This window comes from Lycorma delicatula, chromosome 7 (assembly GCF_047948215.1).
Source record: "Lycorma delicatula isolate Av1 chromosome 7, ASM4794821v1, whole genome shotgun sequence".
NCBI lineage: Eukaryota > Metazoa > Arthropoda > Insecta > Hemiptera > Fulgoridae > Lycorma > Lycorma delicatula.
Window position 1 is genome coordinate 105,792,200 of NC_134461.1, and position 23,349 is coordinate 105,815,548.

General features: G+C 27.3%; 1 protein-coding gene across 1 annotated transcript in view; it reads left to right on the forward strand.

The window, feature by feature from the left end:
- Positions 1-23,349, forward strand: part of LOC142327790 (nose resistant to fluoxetine protein 6-like) — a 275,777-nt gene that overhangs the window by 9,754 nt on the left and 242,674 nt on the right. The gene's annotated exons all lie outside the window — the stretch shown is intronic.

Consider the following 23,349-nt stretch of genomic DNA (forward strand, 5'->3'; position numbering starts at 1 on the left):
TTTATGATATGCGTCGACAAGATAAGGTTATTATTACATAAAATTAATATCAAAATTTTTCGACAAAGTTCAATAATTTAACAATCACAAATCACAACAGCACTTAAAGAAAATCATGAATCGAGGTTAATTGAGTCAATGTGAATTGAACGACTGATGTTGCAGTTGTTATTAGACAATATTGAACTCTATTCTTTATGTGAAAGAATTAATTCTCACTGAATATTCGTCGTGAACAATCCGAGCACAAAATAAAAAACGTGGAATTACCGCGAGGCAACTAGTTAGTACAGACGGTGTTACCAGTCGCTAGAACCAGCGAGATGACTACAAAGGGATTCCCCGGTTCTGTCACAGATTAAATAATAAAAAGTTCCGTGCACATTTTAATCAGTCCGAATTGTCGGTGCGACAAAAATATGAAAAGAAATGGTTAAAATTTTAGTTCAGATTACATGATATTGTTATTTATTGTGAAATTTTGCCGCCCGAGGTGACCGCCCCCGCTACACCACACCACTGATTATTCCTCTATTTTCTACATAGGATGAAAAGAAGACTTAGACGTATTGGAATATCACGTTTTATACTTATTCTTAGTAAACCATATATTACCTATAAAACTGGTTGCTGTAGTAATAATGTGGTTTACCCTTTCTCTTTTCCTGTAACCAATTGTTTTTAACGACTAACTTAGATAATGTTATGTAATGCAAATTAAAATTTAATAGAGAGTAATAAACATAATTCGCGGATGTTTAGTTCCTAATAATTCTCGACGAGTAATATACGCCACCGCAATATCGTGGTGATTTGTACCGTAATTTCCGGTGGTCTCGGTGGCCAGATTATGTAGTAGGTTATTAAACGGGCCGCATATTTATGTTCATTCGAGCAGCATTTAAAAAAAAAACAGTGACCGAGACTTCGCATCGTACCGCAGTCTCCTTTCATTCTACGTATTACAAATAACTTTATCTTTCTCACACTCGGACCCTACATATTTCACTTTCTTTTTCTTACCGTTCTACTCCGCTCACTAACCCGTATCTCATTTGATAACCTCATCGTTTCATCTCTTTTTATATTTACTTGTAATATCCAGTTCTAGTACACTTCTTGCGTAATACCGCCGGACTGTAATATGTACTGTAACAAACTGGTCAATGAAGGTGAAATGCTTTATTTCTTCAATCAAATCTTTATAATACACGCACCGCTGCGGTCTTAATTGTAAACATGTAGTTTACTATCAACTATTGCCTTTGTTATATCTTATCTTATATATTTTAACGTATGTTTCACATAATACGCTTCGTCTTCAATTTATCCGGAGTAATAAAAATTATCATTCTTTCATTCTAATAAACTTTTTTAACGCGGTCGAAGATTATTCATTTTTTCATGTACAAATATTTTATGACACTTTCATTTATTAAACAACCTATGTGATACTGATAAGGTTATATACGATTCCATTAAGGGCAAACAGGTTTGGGACTGAAAACAATGACTACCTATGGAAGCTTGTTGATTTTTGTAACGTAGGTGTTCCACGTATATTTGTAATTCTTCTTGTTACTTTCACCTAAATGCTTATCCTAAGATTCTTTTAATAAACGTAAGAAATTCTGATTTGTAGCAAAGTTGAAGGAGCCTACTTAACAGATACAAAGATCGGTTGATCAACTGGCGTGTAAAACTAAATTTGTTATACAATTCATCATCGCTTACCCCGATTAAAATATGGGAAAATTATTTTTAAGTACAAGGAAGTGGTATGTAATCGCGAAAAATCTAAATTCAAACGTACATATGTACGTGTGTTGGCGTGTTGTAGAAGCTTAATGATTTTTGACTGGAAAAACCGATTTTGATGAGTTTTGTACATAGACTCATGTACACGAAACAATTTGTTGTTAAAATTTTGGGATTAATATATGATGTATGGGGTTTAATTTTCTCAAAATTTTGCAGACATAACCTCATATTGCATTAAGCTGAGTAGATGCGTGTATGCTTATCTTACCATTTAAAAAAAATTCTACTAAAATTCTCCCTTCCCCAAAATTCTAAAAAACTATGTTTTATATTGCATATTTTTTAACCGCATATTTTTCTAGGCTTAATAGGTACTCCAAAAAAAAAAATAGGGATATACATTGGGGGTGGTAGAACCGATAAAAATTTTAAAAGAATCAATTTTTTTGAATTTGAAAAAAAAATTTGTTTAAAGTTTTAATACTAAGTTTAAATACTAAACTTTTAGTAATAATATTAAAATAAAATTTCATCTTAATTCACCCCCCGCCCCCCACACACACATCCAAAAAAGAAATCTTAGGTAACTTTTTATTGGTTGTATATTTTTTTGTTTTTTCCGTTTAATATAGTAAACTAGAAAAATAAAATTTTCTCTTGAAAGGTGATTTTGGAGGTAGGGTAGCAGAGAAAATAAAAAGTACCAATATTTTGAATTTTAAAACTTTTTTTAATTTATTTAAACATATAATGATAATTTTATAGTAAAACTTCATCATCATAAATTACCACCATTCCAAAAAAGAGATCCTTTGTAACTTTTTCGTGCATAATTATTTTTCCAGTAAGAATCTATAGCCAATGTCAGGAAAGTATTACAACTTTGTTATCAGGGTTTTTTGTTATCTTTTATACTTAATTTATGCTTTTTTTCTATCTAAATTATTACATTTTTTGTTTTTTTTTTAAAGTACTCGTATCTTCTTGTATGTAGTAAAAAGCAGTTGCTCGAGCTGGGATAGAATTTTATGGTTGGTGGTATTTTTTAAGTTTCATCTTCATATTTTTCGAATCAAATACCACTATCCTATACGTGCCCTTACTTTATTATATTACTAAGTATGAATTAGAGTGTATATATATATATATATATTTTTTTTTTTTTTTTAATTTAGTAATTAACTCTAAATAGAATTCTTTAAAAAATTATTAGTTTTTAAACGCGAAGACAAATATAATTGAGTCGCGCAGCAGTATTGAACAGCTTTAAAAGTAGTTGCTTGTCAATGATGATGACAAAAAATTACGCAACCGGTGGTTTGATTTTATGAATAGAAAAATTTTTTGTGTATGATAAATATACGGCAGTAATCAAAAAAAGGAGTTAATATTCTTTTTCATTCAAATGATTATCATAATTCTAATACTAAAAGTAAATCTGTTTGAAAGTAGAACAAGAAACATTTTTTAAGTAGAATAATTATAGGATAGAATATGAAAATGAACGATAGGTGATTTGTATGTATTGAGAACGGTGACAGAAAGAAATACTAAAATATTTCTTTTTATATTACCGCAGCAAACCGATTCTCGGTATTGGACCACATCGAAGTAATATTTCAACTTATTGTTGTGTATTATTAAAAGACGCACGCCTAATGTATTTCAATAAACGAAACAGGTTGTTTTAATAAACATTATCAACGTATCACTTTTCAAATCTTCCGTTAAGAATTCCGGTCAAATTATATAAGTGTACCCTTTTCACCGAAATAACATATATATATATTAGAAAAGAGGATATTAAAGAGAAGATAAAGAATAAGATAGAAAATGAATGAACGAGTGAATGATGCAGAGAAAAAGAGGTACTAGGAAGGAGAGGAAGAAGAAATGATGAAGGGGGAGTAACATTTCACTTTCTTCATCATAACACGATCCGCCGCGGCCGCCGCAATCACTTTCTTATTACCGTGCGTGACGTCATTATGATGGGGGGATCTCCTGTTTACCTCTTCTAAACTTCTTCGTATCGTTTTTTTTTTTTTTTACTTCGACGACAACAACAGCATCGCGCGATACATAGCACGATCGATTCGTTGGTCCACATTTTGTTTCTTTATTCTTCTTTGACATCGGTGCCACCTCTCTCTTAACTTCTTATTACTTACTATTATTAGTGTTACCATTACGACGAAGGGGACAGACTGTTTTTACTTTTCATCAGCATTAATCGTTTAAGACTTGTGCCGTCTAGACACGCTATCGTATTCTATATTCCTAACGTTCTGTTACAAACGTATTGTACGTGTTTGTTGTGTTTTGTCTTTTATAGTTTTGTTTATATCATTTTGCTTTCTTTTGATATAACTTTTTTTTTCTTTTTAATTACAAGAAAATAGTTTTGCTACTTCATTTCATTTTTTTTTATATTTTTTTTTTAAATATTCATTTTTTATGTGCCGGGAAGTGAGATTTATTTTTGTGCGGAATTTAATATAAGTATTGTTTGATCACAAATTTAATTATAATTATATTTTTTTGTACTTGGTGAGTGTTATTATTTTTTTATTGTTATTTAATAACAATAAATTAGGCATCTCATAAAATTAATTAAAATTAATAGACCTGTTGAGATATTTTGTTTATTTTACTCGTAATATATATATTTTGATTTATCTTTATTTCATTCTTGAATGAAATATGGTTCAAGTTTTTTTTTTTTAATATTGGTGTCTTAATATATAGATAAAATAAAAAATATTTTCTAATTTATTAATAAATTATATTTAATACAAATTATTTTCCAAACTATTTGAGATATGCTTCTAGAAGATATTTTAAAATGAATGATCAATATTTTTTATCATTGAAATATTACAAAAAAAAAAATCTACATCGAACAAACCGGACGCTCATTCATTTATAAACATATCAAGAACCTACAACTATTAGGATTAACTTCTAAAATAATAATCATAAAAAATAAGACATATTTAGAAAATTCATATCACCTAACATGTTGGATAATACTTGCCATTAACTATAACAAAAATTTTATATATAACAAGTAAAGATCATCAACTCTATGTACTTGAACAGTACGAAAATTTCAAATACACAAATTATCTGAAAAAAAAAATATGTAGAAGCATATTTTTAACTATTAGAACCCGAATCGTATAAATTTTTCTTTTTAAAAATATTTTATTTAAACATAAAATTATACGTAACTTCATAATTAAAATAAAGATTACTACATATAAATGTATAGGTTTTATTATTATATAGACAAACTAGTACCAGAATGTATAGTAAAATCTATGAAAAAAAATCTAAGCACATGCTCAGCACTAGAATTTAGTATTGTTATTGTTAAAAAGATCATAATAAAGATTTATTTTATAATCCGTGTGCTGATGGTGTAAAAACGTTAAATGGTCATTCCGTTACGTAAATCTTACTTAGTTCTGATCCTGGCATATTTATAAAAAAAGAATGTCAATGCAGTTATTGAGGCAAAAATTTAAATAAATAAAAAAATATTTGAATTTTGTGTGTTTTTTTGTATAAAATTTATTTCCGTTATTTTATCAAACATCATCTGTTATAAATATTTTTTCATAATAATATATGTTAATTTAATGGTTAACTTTTGTATATTTTTTGTCTATTTTTATATAACAATATTGGAAATTGTTTTTATTGTATGGAGTGCCGCTTTTATAAGTGGTCTGATTTTATTAACTAAACTTACTATAAATTAAGTAAACTATAATAGAATTTGCCTTAATTTTCTTTGATTTGTTTTACTATTACTTGATGCTTTATTTTTTTATTTTAAGTCATACATTTTTTTTTTATAAGTTTTCTTAACTTAAATTTTTAAAAAGAAATTCCATTATTTCTTATCTTTTATTGATAAATTAATAAACTAATATGGGCTAAGAATACTGAATTTTAAAATTTATCTTTCGATTTTAATGTTATAGTCCTATCTATCGTCCTAGAACTATTTAAAGCTTCTTACAAATAAAAAAAAAACCGACCTCCGTGGCTGGGTAGGTAGCGTCTCGGCATTTCGTGCAAAGATCCCGATTTCGAATCTCGGTCAGGCGTAGCATCTTTGCATACGCTACCAATTTCCACCGGGCTAATGACTATAGCTGTTGATGCTCGTTCTTTCATAAAAAAAGAAAAAACAATTAATTTATTATAAAATTAGTATGGTAAAAATGATATTTACACGTAAAAAAATAAAAATGAATTCTGGTTATAAAGTAATTATTTATATTAGAATAATAATCTAGTATTTTGTTTAATGATTGATAAATTATTTAGTGGACGTATTTTAAGATGCATAACAAGAATTAATAAATAAATAGTTACAAATGAATTATGAATCACTCGTACTTGCTTGTAATATATTACGAAAAAATATTTTAAAATTATAATATGGTAATAGTTATAATGTGTATAATTCTTAAGAATTATAACACTTTTCCGCTTATAGTAGTGTTCTCGTTTGTTCATTATTTAAGAACCACATAAAGTTTTTTTGTTAGTTTTTATTCCGTAATAACCTTAACTGTTTGAAACCTTTCAATAATTTTTTTTTCGATTAGGCCTCTAGGGACCACGCACACATAAAGTTAGACAGATTTATTGTTTTTGTCTTCCAGTAATCTCTCATTGTGCTACTTTGTTCTCGTTTTCTTATTCAGTCCATTTTATGCCTTGTCTTTTGGCTTTCTCTGGGAGTCTACCGTTTTTTAATAAGTTTTTTAAATTGATCTCGGTCTTGTACTGTGTTTTCATTTATGTTTAATTTTTTAATGTCTTTATAGACTTCCGAGAACCATGTGAGTTTAGTTTTTGCTGCATTAAATCTATCAAAGATCTGTTTTATAAGTCTTTGTGGATCCATTCTGTATAAGTAGCCGTAAAATTAGATAACCGTCTTTTTCTTATTGTGTTGTAGATTTTATTTATGTTTCTATAAATTTCGTTTTCACTTTGAATTTATGGATTCCGTTTTTAAAGTTTGTGCCATAAATGTTTCTTAGGATTCTTTTTTCCACTTTGAACATTTTTTTTATCTGAAAATGTTTGGAGGCATTCGGCTGCATATAGAGCTTCGGGTAAAATAACTGTTGTAGTGTTTTAGTTTTGTGTTATAAGTTAATGATTTTTTATTATAGTTGTTTCTTATAAACTTAAAGGCGAGATTCGTTCTCTAGACTTTTCCTCTCATTGCTTCTTTTTCTAAAACGTTACGGGTTATGGTTTCACTGAGGTATTTAGATTTTGGAAATTTTTGGATTCTTGAATTTCATCTATTTTGATTTTGGTTTTTTTATCGTTTGTGAACCATTGCGTTTTTTCGAAGGAGATCTGTAATCCTATTTTATTATAGCATTCGTTTAATTTTTGTATTTTAGTTTGTGCTTCTTGATTGTTTTTAGCGAAAATGGCAATATCATCTGTAAATTCTAGCAGTAGTGTGTTTATTTTAGGTCCTTTGTTTCTAATAAATAGGGTGTTTGCGATGTTTAGTTTTCAAGTTCCTTAACCCATTTTCTGATCACTTTTTCCAGTGCCCAATTGAACAAGATTGGGGACGGTCTATTTCCCTGTCTGACTCCTGTATTGATTTCAAAAGGGTCGAAAAGTTCACCCAGAAACGTAACTTTGGATTTTGAGTTTGTTAGAATTTGTTGGATTGTGCTTATTGTTTTCGGGTCTATTTTGAATTCTTCGAGAGGGATTCGCGGTGTATATTTACAAATATTTTCGGTTGATCATCCGCTTGATTCGTTCCCAACGGCTGATTAAAATGCGCAGTGTTTTATTCATATTGTATGGCTTCGAAGGAGTTGTAAGAAATAATGTAATGTTTTTTGTTTTTTTTTGATTTGGTAGATTTCATGAGAAAGCTACCTATTGTAATGGGTATCATGATTCGACTTCCGGAAAATTTCGACATATCTTCGCGTTTCACATCCCCAGACTCCAAAACTACCGTCATTTCAAAAGTTTATATATGTATACTAGCAGATCCAGCAATGCTTTGCTATTGCTAGATTTAAGTATATATATATATATATATATATATATATATGTAGATTAAATGAATGCAATTGAAAGTTTGATAAAACATAAAAAAAGAACATTACGGAACTTAACAAAATTTAACCTTTCACTTTATTTCTTTTCCCTATTTCCCTTCTTCTATTTTTCCCTACTTCCCTTTTTCACTATGTTCCCTTTCCTCCTTTCCCCATTTCCCATTTCCCCTTTTACCTTTCTCCCCCGCTTGTAAATCAGTGCAATAGTTTTTTTTAGTCTATAACAGACACATTTACGAACATTGTCTTTTATATATATAGAAGAAGAAAGTCAATTGTTTATTTCTTTTTTGTTTCATAAATATCTCGACACCGGCGCCACCTAACAGGTATAATTTTTGCAATAATTTTTCTTTTCTGAATATGAGCCAATTCAGACCATAAATGCAATTTTTCCAATTATCTCAGTTTCAGCGCCATCTAGAGGAGGTATTTTAATTTTTACAGAGGTATTTCGTTCCATGTAACACATATTCCGAATATGAGCCAAATTGGACCATAAATACAATTTGTTGAAATATCTCGACCCCAGCACCACCTAGCGCCTCCATTTTTTGCAAAAAAATATCTCTTTTCACGTAACTAATATGTATTCTGAATATGAGCCAAATTGGACCATTAATAAAATTTTTCAAAATATCTCGACCTTAGCGTCACCTAGCGGATCCAAAATAATTTAGAAACCTTCCCTGACATGCGTCCAACCATTCCCCAAAGTTTCATCGCTATCGGATGAACGGTTTAGGAAGGCATAAGAGACATACAGACAGACAAACATTCATTTTTATATATATAGATTTCACTTTCTTGTGGACACAACTGCCGTAATTTTGCACCAATCACTTTCAGATTGTTCCTTAAAAATAACTCGTCCTAAAATCTCTGTCGAGTTCGTTAACGGCCAAAATCGGACCATGGGAGTAGAAATAGGGGGCTTTTTCGAAAAAACAAAATATCGAATTCGTTTAAATTTCCTACTATACTTTGGATAAGAGCCTAAAATTTATGTAAGTAAAGGTTTTTGTATCACCAACCATTGGCCCAGGAGGTAGAAAAAATGAGGTTTCGAAGACAAAAAAGAATCATAGTTCCCTTAATAAGCACAGTATCGAATCGGTTTAAAGTGGTCGTTAGTCCTTTAAACATTACCTAAAACTTTTGTTCGAAACAATTTTTGATATGGCCAACTCTTACGGCAAGGGTGACCAAAATGTTGCTGGAATTGTAAGAAGATGTGGGGCTTGTCGTACGCTAAAAATGTGAAACATTTTTCACATGTAATTATTGTCATATTAGTAAATTTGAAGTTTTTCTTAACTTTAAGTTGGAAACTTTTTATGCCCTACTTAGGAAGGTGAAATCTACCTCCGCCTTCCGGCGTGCCGAAAGAGATTTTTTCGGCACGCCGGAAGGTACATATTATATTAGATGTTCTTTATATTTTATCTATGGATCACCCTAACCGAAAGACGGTGAAATTCAAAAGCTTAAAACTGTAGGACAACTAATTATTTTTTCTTAAATATTAAATTATTACATTAAAGCTTATACGATTTTTTTTTTAAAGAATTTAACTTTAATATTTTATTTTATTTTCAAATTTACATTTTTCACTTGTTCTTCCTCTTAGCTCATTTTACATATTATCGGTGTTCTTATTTTTAATTCTTCTTCACCATTTTCTCTATACTTAGGTTCCTCACTCCTCGAACTTCTCTCTCCGCTACCTTATCTTTCCATCTTAACTCGAATATTTCTATATTTTGTTTCACCACAACGTTGAATTTTGTTTTCAAAATACTTTTTATTTTTTCGCTTCATAAACTTGAACCATCTACGCCTGAATTACACAACTTTTTGATCCTTCTTGGCCGCTCCTCTAATATATTAATTTTATTATTTTACCTCTTCTCTTCGCTCTACTCATTTTTCTCACCATTACCATCTCAAAAATGTTCATTTTCCTCCCTTTGAAATCGTCTATGTATCCGGTGCTTACATCTGCCTCAAAAATTTAAACAATCTTTCTTTCATCTTGTCTTTTGCAATTTTACCTGAAAGTATATTTATCTTTCTAACAAGTTTATCCACGTAAATTTAATTTTATGCTTTATTTCTGTCTGTAGTCTTCCATCCTGCTCTACGTTTGATTTTTGGTACGTGAATTTATCTGCTGCTGTTAACTTTTCATTCAGGTAACGGCAGCAGTTAAATTCATAAATAACTCTTCCTCTCTTTTCAGTATAATATATTCTGTTTCTTTTTCTATTATTTTTCGTTCCCTTTTTCCTGAACTTATATTGTTCTTTTAATTCCTCAAATCTTTATTTCTCTAGTTTTTGGATTTTGTTATTTATTTGATTTTCGGGGTAAAATTATATTTGTCCCTAGAATTTTAATTTTGTGTAACCTGAAATTCATGTTAAATAATATAAATTTTGTATCTTTTTTTATCCATCAGCATAAAATCATTTTTTCTATTTATTCATTCCTATGAATTAATCAAGGATGAAAGATTAAAAAAAATCCTTTTTATACTAAGGTAAAAAAAGGGTACAAGGGTAATTACAACACTAAAAAAAGGGTATTACAAAGAGTCTTACAATACTAGGGTGTTACAAGGGTAAAAAGAGGGCAGTATTAGATGTTTCTAGTATTGCCCTTTTTTTTAGCTCGAGAAAAAAATTTAGAAGATGAAAATAATATATAAAACGGAATAATTTTTTATTAAAATTGATAAGTTAAAATTTCCTTATATAATTCAAATAAATTTATGTAAGTTTATGATTTGTTACAAAATTATTATTGTTAAGATTTTTTATAGGCTAAACTATATTTAACTTTTGTAAGAATAATTTATAGGAAATACATTACGATTAGTTTATATTGAAATAAATAAAAATATAATTGCACAAGTATTATTAACATTTTATTGATTTTTTTTAAAATTATTTATTACATCAGAAATCTATTTTTGATATTATTATATATAATAATGTTATTTAATTATACAAATTTCAAGATAATTTTTTTCAAAATTTTATTTTTTAGTAATAATAATTAGGAATAAATATTTGTTTTCTGATTAAATAATTAAATTTTCAAGTAGATTTCCGGTTTATATGCAATTGGCTTTAGATTCGTTTACTATTATAAATTAATATTGTGAAAACCGTCATTTTAAAATTAGGTTAAAGTAATAACAGTAATTTTATGGATTTGAGGAAATACAATGAGAATTTGCGTTATTTGTTATTAATAAACATTTTAAAAAAATTATTTTATTTTCTAATACAGATTAATTGACAGTTACTCATTCTATTAGCATAGATTTCGTGCTCTGTATTTACGATTTCTAACGTAACTTATAATCTATAGTTTTCCATTACGTACCGTAATCTACTATTCGTATTTTTATTATATTGTTCATTCAATTATAAATGACGCAACTTATTCATTAAAACATAATTATCTTTTCGAAATAGAAATTAAAATGTTTAGATTATTAACTAAATTTATTTTAATTGATAATCAATTATTAACATATCATTACTCTGTGTGATGAAATAGAAAATTACAGATCAGGGTTACTGTTTGATTAAATTTCTAATAAAGCTATCAGTAATTATTTATTATTTTACAGATCCTGATATTCAGGGACGTTTTTGACATTTAAAGTAAACTTATATCGTATCTGAATGTCGATATTTCATTATAGAAAGTAAAAGTGATTTCTTTTACATAATCTTATAATATGTTTTTCTCTATAGTCACTGTTTGTTTAGTAGTTTTATTATACCAATTTTAAAAATATTGTAATATTCTTTATAACAGGATCTTACATAAATTACGCTGATAGATATTTATCATTTATTATTACTTTTTTCTTTTAGAGAACTAATTTTAAATAAAGGGAGCAATATTTCCGTTTTTATCATCAAAATTTATAATGATATTCCTCAGACCTTTTCGGCTTGAATAATTTGTTTTATTGAAAGCACTTCCGTATTGTTTCGATTCCACTTTTCTTTTTAATACTTTTATTTTAGTTAAATGCTTCACTCGTTATAATTGAAAAAAGTAAATAAAAACTAAGCAATCTTCGATATTTCATTACTTATTTGATGTTAAACAATTGATTGTTTTGTGTTAGCGATTTGTTTTTTTTTTTTACATTGTTTCGTAGTATAAAATCAAAACATCAAAGGAAAGTTTACTTTTTCTTTCAATTATTTATTTTAGTCTATTTATAGCCGGATATACAGTGTTTAAAAATAAAACAAAATTATTATTTCTTATTAATAATATATTAATACTTCTATAACAAAGATTTACAATATGTATGTCATTAAAAAATATATGTTTATTTTTATTAATTATCTAAATAATTTAATTTTCTATAAATGTGATTAAGATCTATCGATAGGTTCTTAAAATTTTCGCGGACATATATCCTGGCTTCGACCAGGATATTTTATGTAGACCTCCCTTTTTTTAAGTTTATTATAAGGTAGTTTATTTATCTTTATGAAATAGAATGACTAAAGTTTATTTGTGTTTACCGAGCGATGTTTTGTTTTAACTCGTTAAAATGACGTTTTTATAAAAAAACTATTACATTTTTTTAACGATTTGTTAAAAAACTATTTTTTATAACGATTTTTTTAATAAAAGTTCCTTTTTAAAATGGCGGCCAATATAGATGTTAGTAGAGATCCGACCGTTACCCCTAATTCACCGAGTCACCCATCTGGTAAGAATTCACTGTACATTATTTTTTGTACACATTAATTTTTATGGTATATACGTTGTTAAAAATATTTTTAAATACGAAAAGAAATTTATTATTAAAAATGCAGTAATAAAAAAAATCGGGATGTATTGGAAGTAACTTCTTCCAATTGACAGATGACCGTATCATCTGTCAATGATATCCGGTTTTCTTAAAAATTAATTACGATATTAATATTACAAAATGATTATTTTCGACAACTTAACCTTCTGTCAATTATTAATAAAAATTTTATTTTATATTTTATTTTAGTTCGCCGATCACCGGAATTGTCTTCATCTTTCATCCGTAAGATTTTCGGTTCGAATCCCGATCAGGTTTGGAATTTATGCAAATATTTCATATCATATTCCCAAGCATAAACCTTAAGCTTATTCATTTATAGTTCATTTCGTGCAAAACTATTAATTTTTCTTCAGTACCAGTTTAAATTTTTCCGTTCACTTTTCTTGTGTTTTTTCTTTTTGTATTAAAATAAAACAAATAGTTTGATGGTAATTAATGAAAAAGAAATATAACTTGTGAAAGCAGACCTTTAAACTATTATTTTTATTCGAAATTTATATTTTTGTAGCAAAAGGTTAATAAATTTCTAATTTAATAACTGTTTATTCCAAGCTGTTCTCAGTCGTCGGGGAGAATTGTCAGAAATATAACGATTTTTGAAGTTAGTAAAGAAATTTATTAATATTTTTTCCTATGAAATCGCTTATAAAACTATTACAATATTTCGTATATTTAGTGTTCTGAAATTCATATTTATAGTTTTCAATTTTCACATATATTACGTAGCACAAAAGCTTAAATGAATAACTTTTAATTGAGAAATTGTAAGTTAATAAATATTATTTTTATCGGTGAAGCAGTTAATTTATCAATTCTATGACCAAAATTCTATTAGAATATTTGAATTAAAATAATAATTGAGTTAATTAATTAATTAATTAAAATAATAATTTAATTTTTTCGGAGGCACAAGATAACAATATCATCCGTTGAAATTTTAGAGATTTTTAAAATTATTTTTATTTAAATTAATTGTTAAATAAATATTTGGAGATTTACTTAGGTTGAAAGCAAGTCATCGTCATATTATTGTTACTCCGGGATTTTTAATTCCCATAATGATAATGAAGTTTTATATTATGAAATAATATAAATAAATAAAAGTAGATACAGTGATTGTAATATATATAAAATTATAAAATAAAAACCAATGAATAAGAATTTGATCAGGGTAAATTTAACAGCTATGTACATTGCTTACAAATTTTCATTGTAAATTAATTCGATTATATTCAGCTTTGTAAAAAATAAACGTTCTTATTTTTATTTATCAAGGGAAATATACTTTAAAAATTAATTTTTTTTAATGAAGTAGCAAAATTTATTTTGTCTATCTTTTTGTATGCATTTTTTGTATATTTTCTATTTATTCAATATATTTTCAGTTGGAACATTTAAATAGTGACAAATGATAAGATAGTTAAAAATGGAAATGTTTAATACAAATAATAACAATAAATTAACTTTATTAATATGGTGTAAATCAGTTTTAGTTTTCTTAATATTATTAAATGTTACACAAGTGTTTGGGAACTCTATTACAACTTCAGTTACAATAAATTCAACTATAATACCAGAATCCGTAAGACAATTAAATGAGACTGATAAAGATTTGTTAAATAATAACAACGATGATAATAAAAATGATTTTCAAAGTAGTACAATAAAATGGACGCCTACCGGTCGAAGACTGGATTTAAAATTAAATTCCGATAGCACAGAAGAAATATCATTCGGGACTACACCGACTATTTATGTTTCTGAATCTGTTGAAAATAATAATAACGATGAAATTGTTATTAAAGAAGATTATGATAATACCGATAGAAAAATGGTAATCGATTATTATCAACCGTTAGAAATGGTACAAACAACCACACCATCGGCTGCTAGAAATATCGATAATATTCAAAGATTGACGCGTCCAATTAAAGCCGTTAAAACTATCGATGTAAATGAAGATTCTGGTTTAGCCGATTTAATTATTGATTATCCGTCATCATCATCATCATCATCAGTAACAGCTGCTGGGTTATCTAAAACTCCCTCTGAATTAGGAGTTGAATGGCTTTTAAATATCTATAATCCACATCATTGGCGTCCTGATCAACTTCCAGGTGGTCGAAGCATATCCGGTGAATGTCGTGCTGCTATGAAACAGTATTTAACCTCTTTGGCAAACGGAACAACTTGGGCTTCTAAAAGTAAGTTTATTTTTTATTTTTTAATGTTTTAGCCATGTATTTTTATTTATATTTTCAGTACATCCTATTATAGTTGATAAAAATTTGAGATTTGGTGTAAGATATTCGATATTTTAGTTTTCAAATTTTTTATTATACAGTGTCCCGAAGAGGTGTTAGCCAAAATTAAGGAACTGATTCAGAACATCAAAATATACAAAAAGAATCGTTTGGATATATGCCCTATTTCGTTTGATTTTCCCTCTCTTCGCCATTTTATGTTTTTTCAATAAAACTTTATAGAACGATTTTGATATTTGAATGAAATTTGATATAAACTTACCTAACAATATCCTATACAAAATAAATTAATTTGAAAATTTTATCTTGAAAGTTTCAAATGGAGACCATTTAAATTTTTTATTTACTAATCGCTCTGTAAATATTAGTTTTATCGAATTATGTTTTACATAAAATGTTAAGCCTTTTATTGTAAACTAAATGACACCTTATCTGTTCAAATCGGTTGATAAACCACTGAGATATTTGAAATGGTTAAAGTGGATCGCAAGAATTATGCAAAGAATTTTTTGCCTGTTTTCACTTGCTAATAATACAAATTATAATTAATTAATTTAGCTAGTGAAGAGAAAATGAAGCGAAAATAGCCTTGAACATTTATCCATATGAACCTTTTTGTTTATTTTGAAAAAAATTGGCCAACACAAAAACAAATCACATTATAATCAGTTTTTTAAGTTATATTAATATATTCCGTCAAAAGAACGAATATACTTAGTTTTATTACGAATATTCCATAAAAACTTTTATTAATGGTATTATTCTACCTAGAAAGTTGCTTTAAAAGCTTTAGATTAGAAAATAATATTTAAAAGTTTTTTTTTGTTAAAAGTTTTGTCGAATATGGTCGCTACTAATTGAAAAATCTCATACCATATTCGTAAAAATGAAACATTTTTTAAATGTATTAAAATCAACATTTAAATCGCATTTATTATTTATGAAGTTTAATCTTTTTGTTATGTTTTTCGGTCCTAAATTCGATCTATTTATAAAAAATCTCCAGTGTTTCGATTTAGAAATATTTAAAATAATCATTTAAAGTTTCATATATATATATATATATATATATATATATAATTAATTTCCCTGACTATAACTATACATTGTATAGAAATCTGCTTTAAGGTCTTTTATTTCTTTCTTTATTTGATATACCTCAAAATAATTTTGGTTAAAGTCGGAAAAGGTGTCTTATGTACACCATTTTATTTTCGATAAGTTGTACACTCAGTGTCATTTACGTAATTAAGATGAATTTTTATTTTTGTTTTATAAAAGTATTTGTTCGACAGAGCACAAATGAAATTTTATCCAATAACAAACCCCCTTCTGTTGGTATAGTCAGTTTAAATTACTGTTTTTCTTTTTTAAATAGGAAGGCTTATTTAAAAATTAAATATTTTTAAACAGGCTATTTTTTAAATATTTAAAAACGTTTATTGGAGTAAACTCTGTCTCTCAATAAACTTATGTATAATTGAAGTATATAATTTTATTGACCGAATAGAACAAAATCTTTATAATTATTTTAATATCTTCATTTCGAGGTAACACATTTAAGTTTGAATAAATCAGTTGGATACTTCCACACTATTCTGGGTATGAGAAAAGGTTTTCCTTGAGCAAAATTAATTAAAAATTACATAAGTCTCGCCTAAGATTAGATCGTTACTGAAGAAAAAACAATTTGTTGTAATATATATTTAAGGGGTCTACGTAAAAAACATTATTCAGTAATATACTACCCCGTTTTATATAAAAGATGCCCACTGTCTTACGATAGATCATTAAAGGGATAGATGCTTACTGCCTGGTACTCCTTTTTGGTTAAAGTACTGTTTAAATACATATGCTGTTTAAGTACTGTTTTAATGGGTAGTAGGAATTTTTGTATATTTACGAAAATCGTAAACGATATAAAAAATTATATTAATAGTTCTTTGCCACTATCAGTTCCTTTTATTTATGGATCTTTCCCTCCTCGGTGATAGTTTTTTTATCGAATTTTGCTAAATGTTTATTACACCTGTTAACGACGTGAGACGCCCTTTAAGTTACTAAGCGTAGTTATTTATGCGATTGTAATGGGAACAGTTCTTCCTACAGGTCTGCTAGGATCTGTAGGATAGAAAAATTAGCCTATTAGAACCTATCACATTAAAAAAGCCTATCAGATTTTTTAAACGTTTTTAAAAAAGCTTTAAACAATTTTAAATTCTTTAAAAAATCCCAACCTGAGGGGCTTATCGGGTAAACCTTATTAATTTTTCCTAATATATAGCCTACATGGTGTAATACATATAAGGGTTTCTTTTGGTTTTTTTTTGAAGATAACTTTTAAATAGTTGAACTACTTTTAACGATAATTAACCGAGTTGTTTTGTGAATTTTGATAAGTTTATTTTCAAAAAAGTTAAATGAATAAATATTTTTTCTTAACATCACAAAAAAGTACAAAATCAAATTTATATCTCAATTAAAAAAAGGATTATTTCAAAAAATGTACAATAAGTCTGAAACCTTAAACATAAGATGTTGATTACAAAATATTACGTTTTTAGATTAATTTTTTCTAAATTATAAGTATTAGTATGTAAAATTTTATGCTTTTATAATAATACACTTAGGGACGTGTAGTGTTCACATCGTATGAACTATCTCAGGAAATTTTTAAATAAAAATAATAATTTATAGAAATACGTGATTTTTTTTTTATGAGCAGATGTCTTGTATTGAAATATTACTGTGTTGAGCGTTAATTAATTTAAAATAAAAACTTCGCGTTTGATGATTTTTTTATTTACGTTTCATTTTTAATATTATAAAATACTACATTATAGACAAATTGAAAATATCTTTGAAGGACTTATTTAATGAATTTCAATTATTTAACATAAGTTATTTAAACGCCAACAGGTCATTCAATAAATGAAATATCTGTAATTTTTTATTATTAAATCAAAAGAAAAATAATTAATAAATAATAACAATAGATTTATTATTCGATGATTAATTATTTATAACTGTACATGTATACATATATATTTAGTATTGTAAATGATTGTCACAGCTAAATATCCTTGTAACGTTTTTTATCAGAAAAGAATTAAACATAAAAACTGAGTCTTATTTATACTTTCATTTTTTTTTTTTTTTTTACATGCCGTATTAAGTATTATTATTATTTTTATATTATTAACATTATATTATATAATAGCATAATTAAAAATCAACATAAACATTTAGTTTCAATGTATTACGTGTTGGATAACGGTATCATTAATTAATCTGTTTTTTTTTTTTACATTAAATTATTTCTTATTGTGTTACAAGTAAATTATTATTTTCAACTTTTCTTTTAAATAATAATTAATCAAAAAGGTTAATTATCCTTTCTTTTTATTATTGTTGAATTTAATAAGGTATAGCTAATTTATTTATCATGTATATCACATTATGTGTGACCTTTTAGCTTTATTATTTTTTTAAAAAATTATAGATTTTATTTTAATAACCTAGATAATTCATTTTTTATATTATTTTTATTATAATTAATCTAATTTACGTATCATAATGTGAATTTTACGCAGTTATTTTTTTCTCGCAATTAACCGTCCTGTTAACAACTATTTATAAAGATAATTTATATATATAATAAATATAAGCTTGTCATTGTCAAAGTACCGGTGTGATTTATTATCATTTTTTATGTAGAACTGTTATTTTTTATTGCTGCATAAATGTACAATACATCAATTTATATTACTTTTCTGTAATTACTTTCTCTTTTATTTCATAAACGTAATATGATAAATAAACATTATTATAGTTTATAAATTCTCTAATATGATTGGTTAAATGTACAAACTGATTTTGATTGGTTTTCATCCACAACTCGATTTTATTTTATATAAGTAGTGGGCGTGTCTAGCCAATTAAGAGTAAGTAACACTGCAAAATAAAGGTATGACATTTTTCCATAAGTTTTGAGTTTACAGACAAAATTCATTATTAAATTGGCTAAAAAATAATTTTTTTTTTTAAATTTTTTTAAGGCTGCCCTTACGATACGAATTTTATATTGAAAAAAATATCGTGTGGCTTAGCCGTTAGCGGTGTTACGGTACCGCTTTCTGCCAGTATAAAATTAATAAAACGTATTCCAATTATGTAGTAGTAAAATGAGTATAGTTAGCATCGCATTTCCTGCTTACCACTCGTTGCTCTTGTCGTAGCCCTAACTCTAACATTTCCTTTAAATCGCGGGTTTGTTTTTTATTTATAGTTATTTTAATGTGATTTTTTTTAAATCAATTTTTACAATTCGTATTAAAACATTCGCCTATTTACTACTTGGCTGAAAATCAATATCAACATTAGTGCAAATTTTTATGTCAACTTCATCAGAAAAAGTTAGAAATTATAAAAGAAAAAAAAATGATTTTAATTACGTATGTAAAAGGATGTGAAAATTTTATAGTATTGAGGAATTTGACTGCCGTAATAGTAAAAAGACTACAAAAGAAGATAGTTCTGCATGAAGAATCTATCAAACAAAAGGATGGACTACGTTTTTAAATTTTTTTCAAGAGTGTAAAGTAGTAATGGCTATAAATCGGCCTTTTTTAAAGAATTATAAAAAATTATATATAAAGGTGAGATCAGGAAATATAAATATATACCTTTCGGAATGTTTAACGGTATAAAATGCTTAAGCAGAGATTTAAAAAAAATGATGGACTATAAAACCTATCGAGCATCCTGACCCGGTAAGGGAAGACACCCCCTTGTAACGATTCTGATCACCCCACCACCCTCTCTATTCTTATCCCTGATGGGCTTTAATGGAGGTCGTCTTTTGGACCTTCTAAACTTGATAACACAACACAGTCATCAGTTTGGTCTCTGTTAGGGTGCCACCGATGGAAATGCCTCGGTAGACATTTCCATCGACCTACTATTGCCTTCTTATGGCTTCTTCCAACCACAAATCTCCTACCATAACTTACAACCTTCAACTATCGAACAAACCGATTCACGGAAACGCGATCTCCGAGCCTTCCTCTAACATCGAAGGTTTCGCACAAAACTCTTCCTACATCTAATTTCAGTTAGATTATGCACTCAGATCATTACTTGATTGAGTCTTTAAACACCAAAAATACTATTCTCATATCAACAAACAAATGTTGATTGCAACGACACAATTTTGTCTTACAATTCAATTTACTCAAAGTTTTCTTGATTTACTTAAAAATCAAGAAACAGATTCACAAATTTAATAAGCCTTTAATGAAAACATACCCTACCTCTTTCTGCTGTGGTCTAGTAATGATGAAATGTAGGTTGATACTTAACGGAAAGTAAAGAAAGTGTAAAGTAAATGCCATTTAAAATGAAAAAAAAAGGTAAGAAAAGTGAAATTTTCAACAAAACATAGGTCTAGATTAGAAGTACATTCCAGTGGAATGGATTAATTGTAAAAAGTAAATTATAAAGCAGAAGACTTCGGTACAAAGATAACAATTGATGGAAAGCCTTGTTAATAAATGATATTGGAACTGATAAGGCAGAAAATTGTATCGACGAAATATAAAATTAAAATAAATTCTAAAACAATCTGAGGAAAACTATACCGAAGTAGAAAAGATGAAATTTTCAACAAAACATAGGTCGAGATTAGAAGTACATTCCAGTGGAATGGATTAATTGTAAAAAGTAAATTATAAAGCAGAAGACTTCGGTACAAAGATAACAATTGATGGAAAGCCTTGTTAATAAATGATATTGGAACTGATAAGGCAGAAAATTGTATCGACGAAATATAAAATTAAAATAAATTCTAAAACAATCTGAGGAAAACTATACCGAAGTAGAAAAGATAATAATTTGGGAAATAAAGATGTGTCACATGAAAATTAAAGACCGTCAGTCGTTTTTTGTGAAATTTAAGAAACTAACAAAGCAAATTATAAAATTCTTTTCTTTTAAATGAATATATAGAATATATATTTATTTATTATTCTTTTTGTAAAATTATAAAGCATCAAATAAAATCATATTTTTGGAGAAAAGTATGTTTTAAACATTTTAATTGAAAAGAGAATATTATCTGGTAAGTACTGGATGAAGAAAGAAAGAGAATTTACAATGGTTTCAAAAGAAACTTTCTAAAATTTTAATCTGATAAGTGTTCTGTAAGATTTAATCAAGATTATAGCAGTAGGAATTTGTGATATGTTGTCTGGAAGAAATAGAATATTCACATCAGTATGTGAAATTTATTCCATTGAAGAAATATTTTCAGATTTTAGTAATAGTTTTATTTTTACTATACCAAAGAAGGTAGGAGGAGATCCTCCTGGTTTCTTAATAGAAACCAGGATAATATACCAAAATAATATCAGAACAATAACAGATACCAGAACAATTTAAGAACAGCCGCTGTGTATGTTTAACATCTTATGGTTTCACCTTAATAATTTAATTAAATTATGTATTAAATACATATTAGAATAATTTATAAAAGATTAGACGAATGGTAGAAATGTGCTAGATGAAGACCTGTTCGGTGTAAAAAAATTAGGGGATTATGAAAAACAATTTTACTACACATGTAAATTTAAACGACTTGCTATAAAAAAACTAAATTACGTGTTTACTTTCCCGCTATTGCTACAACAGAGCTACAGCTATAGAAGGTAAAATATGGTAACCGATTCAATTTGGGAATATGTGGTTTTCACCGGATCTTTACATTTTGGCACCTAAGGAACCCAAAAAACCGGATGGAGATATTTCGGATCTTCGTATGTACGTGTGTGTGTTCGATATGTTGGCCTCTAAATCATCTTTTATCTCCAGAACTATTGGACCGATTTTGACCAGACTTGGTCAGATTACTTCTATATATGGGGCATTGATGCCATTCAATTTTCAACTTAAAAGGTCAAGGGGGTTCAGTATCTTCAGATTTCGCCTAATTAAGGTCTCATTTTTCTTAGACACATTTGTTAACAATTAAACAATAATAATATTTACAAAAAATATTTTTGAAAAATCACACCCCCATCCCAAAAATTGTTCTAAATAAACTAGTGGTTAAGTGGGTACAGTGTGTCATTAGTACCCCGTTTCACCACAAGGAGCGTTAGTGTAGCGCTGACCTACAGCTGCTGCAGCGTCTTTCTTTCTTTTTCTGTTTAGCCTACGGCATGAGCATTTTGTAACGTCACAGGTAAGCGGTAGAATTAAATAAATTAATAATATTTAAAATGTAAAAAAGTATTTAAAGTGGTCGCTAGTACCGCCACATAATGAAATACGGTATGCGCGCGGGCTTTAATCAGAATCATAAAATTAAATAAACAAAAAATATTGTATTTAAATAAAATAATAAATATTTTAAATTAGTTGTGTGTGTAAGTCGTGCATCAGAAAAAAGGCCGCGGGGCGGGAAAGTCCTACAACTGTGTTGTCAGATTTTTTTTGGTCTTGCAAACAATAGACTGGTTATGGTTTTAAGAAAAATAAGATTTAAACACAGAGAAAGAAGGGTTACTTTGTATAAATTATAGAAAAATCAATTATCAATAATAAAAATAGAAAATGAAAAAAGATGTAATGCTTTAGAGAAATGAGTGAAACAAGGATAGGTCTTTTAAATTTGTAAATTGAAGAAGTTATAAAAGAACTAAAAAAAAAAAAAAAAAAAAAAAAAATTAAAAGTAATGTAATAATTCTAAATAAAAAATTTTTTTTAGCTGGAACTAGAAATAAATCAGAAGTAATGCTGTTATGGGTGGTGGATAAATTCAGTTTGAAAGAAAAAAGCAAATCAACTGTTATATAAAGGAGAATAATGTGGAACTAAATAACAAATATTTTTGTGAACTATAAGACTATTTTGTAGTAAAACAATTATAAACAAATTAAAAGGAAACGTTTTTAATGAAGTAATGTTACTGAAGAACGTTGAAAAGTAGGCGATTTGATAATGTACGGAAGGGAAGCTTTTTGGCAGGATTTTATAATAAAAAAACTAATAAGTCACACAATAAGCTTTGCATGATTAGTGAATTAGATTCTTTAGGAAGTGTGTAGTGGATAAAATCAGTTAAATAATCAAATATTAGATTATATAAAACATATAATTGAGTATTTAGGATGTAATAAATATTTTGATGCTAAGAGATTTTAACAGAATTGAAATAAATGTATATAACTGCATCCGACGAGTTTAACGGCTGTAGACAAAAAAGCCTATGTGATTTAAAAATTTATAATTTCACACATGTAATAAAAATACTTCGTTTTACATAATTTGCAATGCATA